Source organism: Phyllobates terribilis, unplaced genomic scaffold (genome assembly GCF_046119375.1).
Source record: "Phyllobates terribilis strain yellow unplaced genomic scaffold, ASM4611937v1 Scaffold_5__5_contigs__length_657084704, whole genome shotgun sequence".
Lineage (NCBI taxonomy): Eukaryota > Metazoa > Chordata > Amphibia > Anura > Dendrobatidae > Phyllobates > Phyllobates terribilis.
Genome location: NW_027362765.1, coordinates 16,057,706 through 16,069,932, shown reverse-complemented (window position 1 = coordinate 16,069,932; position 12,227 = coordinate 16,057,706).

The following is a 12,227-nucleotide window of genomic DNA, read 5'->3' as shown; positions in this document are numbered from 1 at the left end:
TCTGCGGTCCAGCTCACCCCAAACCGTCTCGATTGGGTTCAGGTCTGGTGACTGTGGAGGCCAGGTCATCTGGCGTAGCATCCCATCACTCTCCTTCTTGGTCAAATAGCCCTTACACAGCCTGGAGGTGTGTTTGGGGTCATTGACCTGTTGAAAAATAAATGATGGTCCAACTAAACGCAAACCGGATGGAATAGTATGCCGCTGCAAGATGCTGTGGTAGCCATGCTGGTTCAGTATGCCTTCAATTTTGAATAAATCCCCAACAGTGTCACCAGCAAAGCACCCCCACACCATCACACCTCCTCCTCCATGCTTCACGGTGGGAACCAGGCATGTAAAGTGTAGCGCCGGCGTCCCTGCCCTCTGCTAGGCAGGGACGCTGTTCCCCTCACCTCTCTGCTCCGTGCCCGGCGTCCTCCTCCCGCTCTGCTGGCAGCGCGCGCTCCTTCCCGGCCACTGTGCTTAGGGCGCGCGCGCGCTCTCCCTCCCTCTTAAAGGGGCCGCGCGCGCCGTCCTAAGGAGTCCCCGGCCAATGGCCGGAGGACTTCACCATATATAAGGCACCTCCTCCAAAATGGAGGTGCCCGAGCAATGTTGTTGCACTGTTCACTACTCTGCTTCAGCCCTCAGGTCCCGTTGCCAGTTACCAGCCAGATTCCTGCCAGCTTGCTGTCTTATTCCTGCCTGATATTCTGCTACCTGCCTGCTAGCCTGAGGTCCGACGGTCTGTCTTACAACTCCTGTCAGTCTGTCTAAGGACCAGCTTGCCCGCTCACCTGGGAGCGCACATCAGCTACCTGCCTGCTTGCCTGAGGTCTGACGGTCTGCCTTCCAACTCCTGTCAGTCTGTCTATGGACCAGCTTGCCCGCTCACCTGGGAGCGCACATCTGCTACCTGCCTGCTAGCCTACCTGGAGGCTCCGCCGTCACGTGCTGTGACCACCTGCCTGTCCAGTGACTCCTGCCCGCTCACCTGGGAGCGCTCATCTGCTGCCTGTCTGCTAGCCTACCTGGAGGCTCTGCCGTCACGTGCTGTGACCACCCGCCTGTCCAGAGACTTCTGCCCGCTCACCTGGGAGCGCTCATCTGCCGCCTGTCTGTTGGTCGTCCTGGAGGCTCCGCCGTCACATGCTGTGACCACCCGTTTATCCAGAGACTCTCACCTGCTCACCTGGGAGCTCACGTCTACCATCAGCCGCCACAGGCCGTACCAACCCTTTACCCAGAGACTGCCCCGGTCACTTGCCGTGACCATCTGCCCTTTACCCAGAGACTGCCCCGGTCACTTGCCGTGACCATCTGCCCGTTCATCCAGAGACTGCCCCGGTCACTTGCCGTGACCATCTGCCCGTTCATCCAGAGACTGCCCCAGTCACTTGCCGTGATCTCCTGCCCGTTCTTCCAGAGACTGTCCCGGTCACCTGCTGTGACTGCCTGCCTGGTCGCCACCCGCTCCCTTACAAGGACCGCCCCCTTGTATAGTAGCTCAGAGGTTCCGCCTCCCAGACCCGTTACAGTTTGCTCGGGCCATGGAACCCAGTGGCACCCAAGCTCCCTCGCTCTCGGACCTGTGTCATGAACTGTCCCGTCAGAGGTCCCAACAGGAGTCCATCCTGGGTCACCTGCGGAATGTCAATTCTCGCCTGGACACTCTGACTGCTCCGCCAGCAACCTCCGCCAGTGCCATGACTCGCAATCCGGCAGCTCCGCTGCCCACTAATACCATGGTATCCTACCCCGGACCCCGGCTTTCTGCACTTCCTCGCTTCGGAGGCGACTCCGCCCAGGCTCGGGGCTTCATAAATCAGTGCACCCTGCACTTTGAACTATTGTCCCACCAGTTTAACTCCGACCGGGCCAAAATTGCCTTCATCATGTCCCATCTCACCGGGGAGGCCCTGGCCTGGCTAAATCCTCTATGGGAGAGAGGAGACCCCCTGGTGTCCGACTTGCCTGCCTTTCTCACGGCTTTCCGGAAAGTCTTCGACGAACCCGGACGGAAGACCTCATCCGCATCATCTCTGCTACGCCTCCGTCAGGGAAGTCTCACCGTGGGCCAATATGCCATACGGTTCCGTACCCTTGCCTCGGAGCTGGCCTGGGATAACGACGCTCTGGTATCCGTCTTCTGGGAGGGTCTGTCCGTCCGTATTAAAGATGAACTTGCCGGTCGGGACATTCCTACCACTCTCGATGACCTAATAACTCTTGCCACCCGGATTGACCTACGGTTCCAGGAGCGTGCCAAAGAGGTCACCCGTGAGAGGAGGTTTCCACGTCTAGCTCCTACTTTTCAGAAACCCGTCACTCCCTCCGTCTCTCCCCAGGTACACTCTTCTGTGCCTATGCAGGTCGACCAGACCAAGATGGTCAAAACCCGTCAGGACTTACGCCGTGCCGAGGGGAGCTGCTTCTACTGTGGCAGCAAGGAGCACCGGATCCGTGCCTGCCCGGAGAGGTCGGGAAACGCCTGTGTCTAGGTTCGCTCAGAGAGGTCGACCTAGACAAGAATAAATCCTCTCCATCTCTGCTGCTGTCAGTCTCAATAGTCTGCGGGGAGAACCGTTATTTCGAACTAGCCCAACTTGACTCTGGAGCAGCCGGGAATCTTATTTCACAGTCCCTGGTAGAGAAATACCGCATCCCCACCAAACCTCTGGCTGTACCCTTGTCTGTTGCTGCCGTGGATGGGGGTCTCTTACCACGCCCCATCCAACTCATCACCGAATCCATTACTCTGCAGGTGGGAATGCTGCATTCTGAGAGTATCTCCTTTCATGTTCTGCCTGGACTCTCTCACGCCCTCTTGCTAGGTCTACCTTGGCTCCAGAGACATGCACCCGTGCTGGACTGGCAGAACGGAGAGGTCCTTCGCTGGGGACAGGACTGCCATAAGACCTGTCTGGTTCCCGTCCATCCCGTCCGTCCTTCTCCTACCCCAGCTAATCTACCTGGACTTCCGATTCCTTATTGGTCTTATGCTGATGTCTTAAAATAAAAAGGAGGCAGAGACACTACCCCCTCATAGACCATAAGACTGCCCTATCGACCTGTTACCCGGTACTACTCCTCCCCGTGGGCGTATTTATCCATTATCCGCTGCTGAGACCCGGTCGATGTCCGAATATATTGAGGAGAATCTGGCCAGGGGATTCATCCGGAAATCTACCTCCCCGGCGGGAGCAGGCTTCTTTTTCGTCAAAAAGAAGGACGGCTCTCTCCGTCCCTGTATAGGCTATAGAGGCCTTAACCAGATCACGGTGAAGAATAAGTACCCCCTTCCGCTCATTCCGGAGTTATTTGATCGTCTGAGGGGGGCTAGAATCTTCACCAAACTGGACCTCCGTGGGGCGTACAACCTGGTTCGTATCCGTCAGGGGGATGAATGGAAGACGGCATTCAACACCCGGGACGGCCACTATGAATATCTGGTAATGCCCTTTGGTCTCTGTAACGCTCGTGCCGTCTTTCAAGAGTTGGTCAATGACATCTTCCGGGACCTTCTCTACTCCTGCGTAGTGGTGTACCTGGACGACATCTTGGTCTTCTCTCCGGATCTCCAGACTCACCGGAGGAACGTTCGTCAGGTCCTGCTCAGGCTCAGGCAGAATCACCTCTTCGCTAAATACGAGAAGTGCCTCTTTGAGCAGACCTCGCTTCCGTTTTTGGGCTACATTATTTCTCAGACCGGCCTACGAATGGATCCAGAGAAACTGTCTGCCATCGAGAAATGGCCTCGACCGGAGGGGTTGAAGGCCATTCAGCGGTTCCTGGGCTTCGCCAACTACTACCGCCTCTTCATACCACACTTCTCTTCCCGGACTGCCCCAATTTCCGCGCTCACCCGTAAGGGTACTAATCCCAAAGAGTGGCCGCCCGAAGCAGAGGAGGCCTTTCTTTCCTTAAAACAGGCCTTCTCTTCCGCCCCGGTGCTGCATCGCCCGGACGGCAACAAGCAGTTCTTCCTGGAAGTTGACGCCTCCTCCTCTGGAGCCGGAGCGGTACTTACTCAAAAATCATCTTCCGGGAGGATGGTAACTTGTGGCTTCTTCTCTAAACTCTTCTCCTCCTCAGAGCGCAATTATTCCATAGGAGACCGAGAGTTATTGGCCATCAAACTGGCATTGGAGGAGTGGCGTTACCTGCTCGAGGGGGCTCTTCACCCGGTAATAATTTACACTGACCACAAGAACTTGGCTTACCTCCAGCATGCCCAGAGACTTAACCCGCGCCAAGCCCGGTGGTCCTTGTTTTTTGCTCGCTTTGATTTTGTTCTTCATTTTCGCCCGGCTGACAAAAACGTCAAGGCGGACGCCTTGTCTCGATCCTTTCTGGTGTCTGATCTCGAGGAAGATCCGAAACACATCATCGATCCCGCCAGAGTAATGCAGGTGGCTCCCGTGAGTCTAAATCGTCTCCCTCCCGGAAAGACGTTCGTATCAGTACCTGATCGGGAGAAGATCCTTCACTGGGGTCACTCGTCTAAACTGGCTGGCCATGCCGGTCAGAAAAAGACCCTCCAGCTTATTACCCGGCACTACTGGTGGCCTACCCTGCACAAGGACGTAATAGACTTTGTTTCTGCCTGTGTGTCCTGCGCCCGCAACAAGGTTCCGAGACATCTGCCAGCCGGTCGCCTCCTTCCGCTTTCTGTACCTGCTGCCCCCTGGCAGCATATAGCAATGGACTTTATAACTGACCTCCCAGTCTCTGCCGGTTGTACGGTCATTTGGGTGGTCGCTGACCGCTTCTCCAAGATGGCTCATTTCGTTCCCCTGCCAGGCCTCCCGTCTGCACCCGAGCTAGCTAAAGACTTTATTCGTCACATCTTTCGTCTTCATGGCCTGCCCCTCCACATCGTGTCGGATCGTGGGGTACAGTTCACCTCACGCTTCTGGAGAGCCACTTGTAAACTGCTAGACGTCACCCTGGACTTCTCTTCCGCTTACCACCCACAGTCCAATGGTCAAGTGGAGCGGATCAATCAGAACCTGACCAGTTACCTCCGGCACTTCGTTAATGCCCATCATTCAGACTGGGTGGATCTCCTACCATGGGCCGAGTTCTCTTATAACAATCACGAGAGCGAATCCTCCTCCAAATCCCCGTTTTTTGTAGTCTTCGGTCAGCATCCTCGGATTCCTTTTCCTGTCTCCACCTCTGTGGACAACCCGGCTGCGGAATCTCTCGTTAGCAAATTTTCCTCCATTTGGGAGAGTACCCGATCCGCACTCCTTCAGTCGTCCGAACGGATGAAAAGACATGCTGACAAAAAAGGCCTGGATCCTCCACAATTTCGTCCTGGAGATAAAGTCTGGCTCTCATCTAAATATGTCCGACTCAAGATACCTTCTTACAAGTTAGGGCCTCGGTTCATCGGTCCTCTGGAGGTCATCAGTCAGATCAACCCGGTGGCCTATAAATTGAAACTCCCGGCCAACTTACGGATCCCTAACTCCTTCCATGTATCTCTCCTCAAACCTGTGGTACTTAACTCTTTTTCCAAGTCTACAGGTACGCCTCCTGCTCCGGTTTCTGCTGAGGACGAGTTTGAGGTAGAGAACATTCTTGCCACCAAAAGGGTAAGAGGAAAGATCTTTTTTCTAGTAGATTGGAAGGGGTTTGGTCCTGAGGAGAGAACGTGGGAGCCCCGGGAGAACATCCATGCCCCTCTCATCCTTGCTAAATTTCTGTCTGGCCTAAAAAAGGGGGGCCTAAAGGGGGGGGTACTGTAGCGCCGGTGTCCCTGCCCTCTGCTAGGCAGGGACGCTGTTCCCCTCACCTCTCTGCTCCGTGCCCGGTGTCCTCCTCCCGCTCTGCTGGCAGCGCGCGCTCCTTCCCGGCCACTGTGCTTAGGGCACGCGCGCGCGCTCTCCCTCCCTCTTAAAGGGGCCGCGCGCGCCGTCCTAAGGAGTCCCTGGCCAATGGCCGGAGGACTTCACCATATATAAGGCACCTCCTCCAAAATGGAGGTGCCCGAGCAATGTTGTTGCACTGTTCACTACTCTGCTTCAGCCCTCAGGTCCCGTTGCCAGTTACCTGCCAGATACCTGCCAGATTCCTGCCAGCTTGCTGTCTTATTCCTGCCTGATATTCTGCTACCTGCCTGCTAGCCTGAGGTCCGACGGTCTGTCTTACAACTCCTGTCAGTCTGTCTAAGGACCAGCTTGCCCGCTCACCTGGGAGCGCACATCAGCTACCTGCCTGCTTGCCTGAGGTCCGACGGTCTGCCTTCCAACTCCTGTCAGTCTGTCTATGGACCAGCTTGCCCGCTCACCTGGGAGCGCATATCTGCTACCTGCCTGCTAGCCTACCTGGAGGCTCCGCCGTCACGTGCTGTGACCACCTGCCTGTCCAGTGACTCCTGCCCGCTCACCTGGGAGCGCTCATCTGCTGCCTGTCTGCTAGCCTACCTGGAGGCTCTGCCGTCACGTGCTGTGACCACCCGCCTGTCCAGAGACTTCTGCCCGCTCACCTGGGAGCGCTCATCTGCCGCCTGTCTGTTGGTCGTCCTGGAGGCTCCGCCAGCACATGCTGTGACCACCCGTTTATCCAGAGACTCTCGCCTGCTCACCTGGGAGCTCAAGTCTACCATCAGCCGCCACAGGTCGTACCAACCCTTTACCCAGAGACTGCCCCGGTCACTTGCCGTGACCATCTGCCCTTTACCCAGAGACTGCCCCGGTCACTTGCCGTGACCATCTGCCCGTTCATCCAGAGACTGCCCCGGTCACTTGCCGTGACCATCTGCCCGTTCATCCAGAGACTGCCCCAGTCACTTGCCGTGATCTCCTGCCCGTTCTTCCAGAGACTGTCCCGGTCACCTGCTGTGACTGCCTGCCTGGTCGCCACCCGCTCCCTTACAAGGACCGCCCCCTTGTATAGTAGCTCAGAGGTTCCGCCTCCCAGACCCGTTACATAAAGTCCATCCGTTCACCTTTTCTGCGTCGCACAAAGACACGGTGGATGGAACCAAAGATCTCAAATTTGGACGCATCAGACCAAAGCACAGAATTCCACTGGTCTAATGTCCATTCCTTGTGTTCTTTAGCCCAAACAAGTCTCTTCTGCTTGTTTCCTGTCCTTAGCAGTGGTTTCCTAGCAGCTATTTTACCATGAAGGCCTGCTGCACAAAGTCTCCTCTTAACAGTTGTTGTAGAAATGTGTCTGCTGCTAGAACTCTGTGTGGCATTGACCTGGTCTCTAATCTGAGCTGCTGTTAACCTGCGATTTCTGAGGCTGGTGACTCAGATAAACTTATCCTCAGAAGCAGAGGTGACTCTTGGTCTTCCTTTCCTGGGGCGGTCCTCAATTGAGCCAGTTTCTTTGTAGCGCTTGATGGTTTTTGCAACTGCACTTGGCGACACTTTCAAAGTTTGCCCAATTTTTCTGATTGACTGACCTTCATTTCTTAAAGTAATAATGGCCACTCGTTTTTCTTTACTTATCTGCTTTTTTCTTGCCATAATACAAATTCTAACAATCTATTGTTAGAAACCAGGGGAGGAGTCCTGAGGAGATAATTTGCATATTCCCACTGCATTTTGGGGTAAGTGAAGAGTCTCCGTGAGCTCAAAGAACACTGGATTTTGGCTGTTGGAGCTGAAAAGAGGACATCGGTAAACCAGGGGAGGAGTCCTGAGGAGATAATTTGCATATTCCCACTGCATTTTGGGGTAAGTGAAGAGTCTCCGTGAGCTCAAAGAACACTGGATTTTGGCTGTTGGAGCTGAAAAGAAGACATCGGTAAACCAGGGGAGGAGTCCTGAGGAGATAATTTGCATATTCCCACTGCATTTTGGGGTAAGTGAAGAGTCTCCGTGAGCTCAAAGAACACTGGATTTTGGCTGTTGGAGCTGAAAAGAGGACATCGGTAAACCAGGGGAGGAGTCCTGAGGAGATAATTTGCATATTCCCACTGCATTTTGGGGTAAGTGAAGAGTCTCCGTGAGCTCAAAGAACACTGGATTTTGGCTGTTGGAGCTGAAAAGAGGACATCGGTAAACCAGGGGAGGAGTCCTGAGGAGATAATTTGCATATTCCCACTGCATTTTGGGGTAAGTGAAGAGTCTCCGTGAGCTCAAAGAACACTGGATTTTGGCTGTTGGAGCTGAAAAGAGGACATCGGTAAACCAGGGGAGGAGTCCTGAGGAGATAATTTGCATATTCCCACTGCATTTTGGGGTAAGTGAAGAGTCTCCGTGAGCTCAAAGAACACTGGATTTTGGCTGTTGGAGCTAAAAAGAAGACATCGGTAAACCAGGGGAGGAGTCCTGAGGAGATAATTTGCATATTCCCACTGCATTTTGGGGTAAGTGAAGAGTCTCCGTGAGCTCAAAGAACACTGGATTTTGGCTGTTGGAGCTGAAAAGAGGACATCGGTAAACCAGGGGAGGAGTCCTGAGGAGATAATTTGCATATTCCCACTGCATTTTGGGGTAAGTGAAGAGTCTCCGTGAGCTCAAAGAACACTGGATTTTGGCTGTTGGAGCTGAAAAGAGGACATCGGTAAACCAGGGGAGGAGTCCTGAGGAGATAATTTGCATATTCCCACTGCATTTTGGGGTAAGTGAAGAGTCTCCGTGAGCTCAAAGAACACTGGATTTTGGCTGTTGGAGCTGAAAAGAGGACATCGGTAAACCAGGGGAGGAGTCCTGAGGAGATAATTTGCATATTCCCACTGCATTTTGGGGTAAGTGAAGAGTCTCCGTGAGCTCAAAGAACACTGGATTTTGGCTGTTGGAGCTGAAAAGAGGACATCGGTAAACCAGGGGAGGAGTCCTGAGGAGATAATTTGCATATTCCCACTGCATTTTGGGGTAAGTGAAGAGTCTCCGTGAGCTCAAAGAACACTGGATTTTGGCTGTTGGAGCTGAAAAGAGGACATCGGTAAACCAGGGGAGGAGTCCTGAGGAGATAATTTGCATATTCCCACTGCATTTTGGGGTAAGTGAAGAGTCTCCGTGAGCTCAAAGAACACTGGATTTTGGCTGTTGGAGCTGAAAAGAGGACATCGGTAAACCAGGGGAGGAGTCCTGAGGAGATAATTTGCATATTCCCACTGCATTTTGGGGTAAGTGAAGAGTCTCCGTGAGCTCAAAGAACACTGGATTTTGGCTGTTGGAGCTGAAAAGAGGACAACGGTAAACCAGGGGAGGAGTCCTGAGGAGATAATTTGCATATTCCCACTGCATTTTGGGGTAAGTGAAGAGTCTCCGTGAGCTCAAAGAACACTGGATTTTGGCTGTTGGAGCTGAAAAGAGGACATCGGTAAACCAGGGGAGGAGTCCTGAGGAGATAATTTGCATATTCCCACTGCATTTTGGGGTAAGTGAAGAGTCTCCGTGAGCTCAAAGAACACTGGATTTTGGCTGTTGGAGCTGAAAAGAGGACATCGGTAAACCAGGGGAGGAGTCCTGAGGAGATAATTTGCATATTCCCACTGCATTTTGGGGTAAGTGAAGAGTCTCCGTGAGCTCAAAGAACACTGGATTTTGGCTGTTGGAGCTGAAAAGAGGACATCGGTAAACCAGGGGAGGAGTCCTGAGGAGATAATTTGCATATTCCCACTGCATTTTGGGGTAAGTGAAGAGTCTCCGTGAGCTCAAAGAACACTGGATTTTGGCTGTTGGAGCTGAAAAGAGGACATCGGTAAACCAGGGGAGGAGTCCTGAGGAGATAATTTGCATATTCCCACTGCATTTTGGGGTAAGTGAAGAGTCTCCGTGAGCTCAAAGAACACTGGATTTTGGCTGTTGGAGCTGAAAAGAGGACATCGGTAAACCAGGGGAGGAGTCCTGAGGAGATAATTTGCATATTCCCACTGCATTTTGGGGTAAGTGAAGAGTCTCCGTGAGCTCAAAGAACACTGGATTTTGGCTGTTGGAGCTGAAAAGAGGACATCGGTAAACCGCGCGCCTACCGGCGCGCGCATTTTGAAGCTTTTTTTTTAAGCTTTTTTCACTGTTTTCAGAACATTAACAGTAAGAACATGGAAGAGTCCAGGAGCCATTTGGTGAGCTGCATATCCTGCTACATGTTCACAGACTTGCCAGTGGAAAAGCCAAACTTCACATGCCAGAAATGCAAGCTTGTGTCCCTGTTGGAGGAAAAGTTGCGAAATCTAGAAGAGAGGTTAACTACCTTGAAAATCATTAAGGAAGGTGAAGAGTTCTTAGACAGAGCAGAATTATCTCTTCATGATTCAGAAAGAGAAGAAATTCGAACTGCACCTGAGGAAACAGAGGAATGGAAGCATGTGACCCAGAGAAGCAGGAGGATCGAGAGGCAGTCAGCACCCATACTGCTCAGGAACCAGTACCAGGCTCTCACGCAGGAGAACCATGAAGAAATACAGCAAAATAAGACTTTGCCAGCAATGAATAACCTTGTAAGCCCTCAGAATCCTCCTGGATGGAGAAAGAAGAATGTTATGAAGAAAAAACGGAGAGTGGTGGTCATGGGGGATTCCCTGTTAAGAGGAACAGAGGCTATCTGCAGACCAGACATAACCTCAAGAGAAATGTGCTGTCTACCAGGAGCAAAAATTAAAGATGTGTCTGACAGGATATCAAGACTCTTCAGACCTACAGATCACTACCCATTCCTGCTAATACATGTGGGGACAAATGACACCGCAAGAAAGGACCTGGAAACCATCTGCAGTGACTTTGAAGACTTGGGCAAGAAAGTGAAAGAATTTGGAGCGCAGGTGGTCTTCTCATCCATCCTCCCAGTGGATGGCCATGGAACAATGAGGTGGAATAAGATTCTACAGGTGAACAACTGGCTACGTCGATGGTGCCGTCAACAAGGATTTGGATTTCTGGATCACGGAATGAATTACCTATACGATGGACTACTTGCTAGAGATGGGGTGCACCTTACGAAGACTGGAAAACATGTATTTGGAAATTGCCTTGCTGCACTCATCAGGAGAGCTTTAAACTAGAACAATGTGGGAAGGGAAGCAAAAGGCCAGAAAAAGCCATACAGCTGACAAATACTATTGAGATCTCTGCTACTGGAAGTGGAAAGGAAGAACAAAGACAAAACAATTTAAATAATAAAAATATGGGAGGAAGAGAAACCAATCACAAACTAAAATGTTTTTATACAAATGCACAAAGCATGGGCAACAAACAAGGAGAATTGGAACTACTAACGCAGGAAAAGAAATATGATGTCATTGGAATCACTGAAACTTGGTGGGACGATACACATGATTGGAATAAAAAGCTAAAAGGATACAACTTATTTGCAAGAAACAGACTTGATAAACGAGGAGGAGGTGTCGCATTGTATGTTAGAAAAGCGTATATCTGCACAGAGATTGAAGCTTCAGAGACTGGGAGTTCTGTGGAAACTGTTTGGGTAAGAATACAAGGAGAGAACAACGGAAAGGACACCATTGTAGGCATTTACTACAGGCCACCTGGGCAAGCTGAAGATATGGATGAACTCTTTATGTATCAAATGACCAAGTTCTCAAAAAAATATGACGTAGTGGTCATGGGAGATTTCAACTATCCAGACATTTGTTGGGAATCTCTCTCAAGTAAAACTAACAGGTCAAGCAAATTCTTATCCTCTCTTGCTGACAACTTTATCTTCCAAAAGGTAGGGGAAAAAACAAGGGAATCTGCTACTTTGGATCTAATCCTTATAAACAAGGAGGAAATGGTTGAGGAGGTAAAAGTGGCTGGGACCCTAGGAGGCAGCGATCATGCTATTATAGAATTTTGGATAACTAGAGGAGGAAGACATGTGAAGACTCAAACTTCAAGGTTAGATTTTAGAAAGGCAGATTTTAAGAGACTCAGAAAGAGAATAGGAGGGATCCAATGGCTGGATGTCCTTAAGGACAAAAATGTCCAGGAAGGATGGGAAATTTTTAAAAATGAGATTCTCAAAGCACAATCGTTAACAATCCCGAAAAGTAGGAAGAATGGGAAGCATTTAAGGAAACCAGGATGGATGAACACAGAACTTAAACACATGCTAAAAAGAAAGAAAGAAATGTTTATTAAATGGAAAGAGGGAGGCATATCTAAAGAAGATTATAATGCAGTCTGCAGATCCTGCAGGGCATGTATCAGGTTAGCTAAAGCAGAGAATGAATTAAGGCTTGCAAGAGATGTCAAAAGCAATAAAAAAGGATTTTGGGGGTATGTCAAAAGTAAAAGAAAAGTCAAAGATGCTATAGGATTTTTACAGGATGAAAA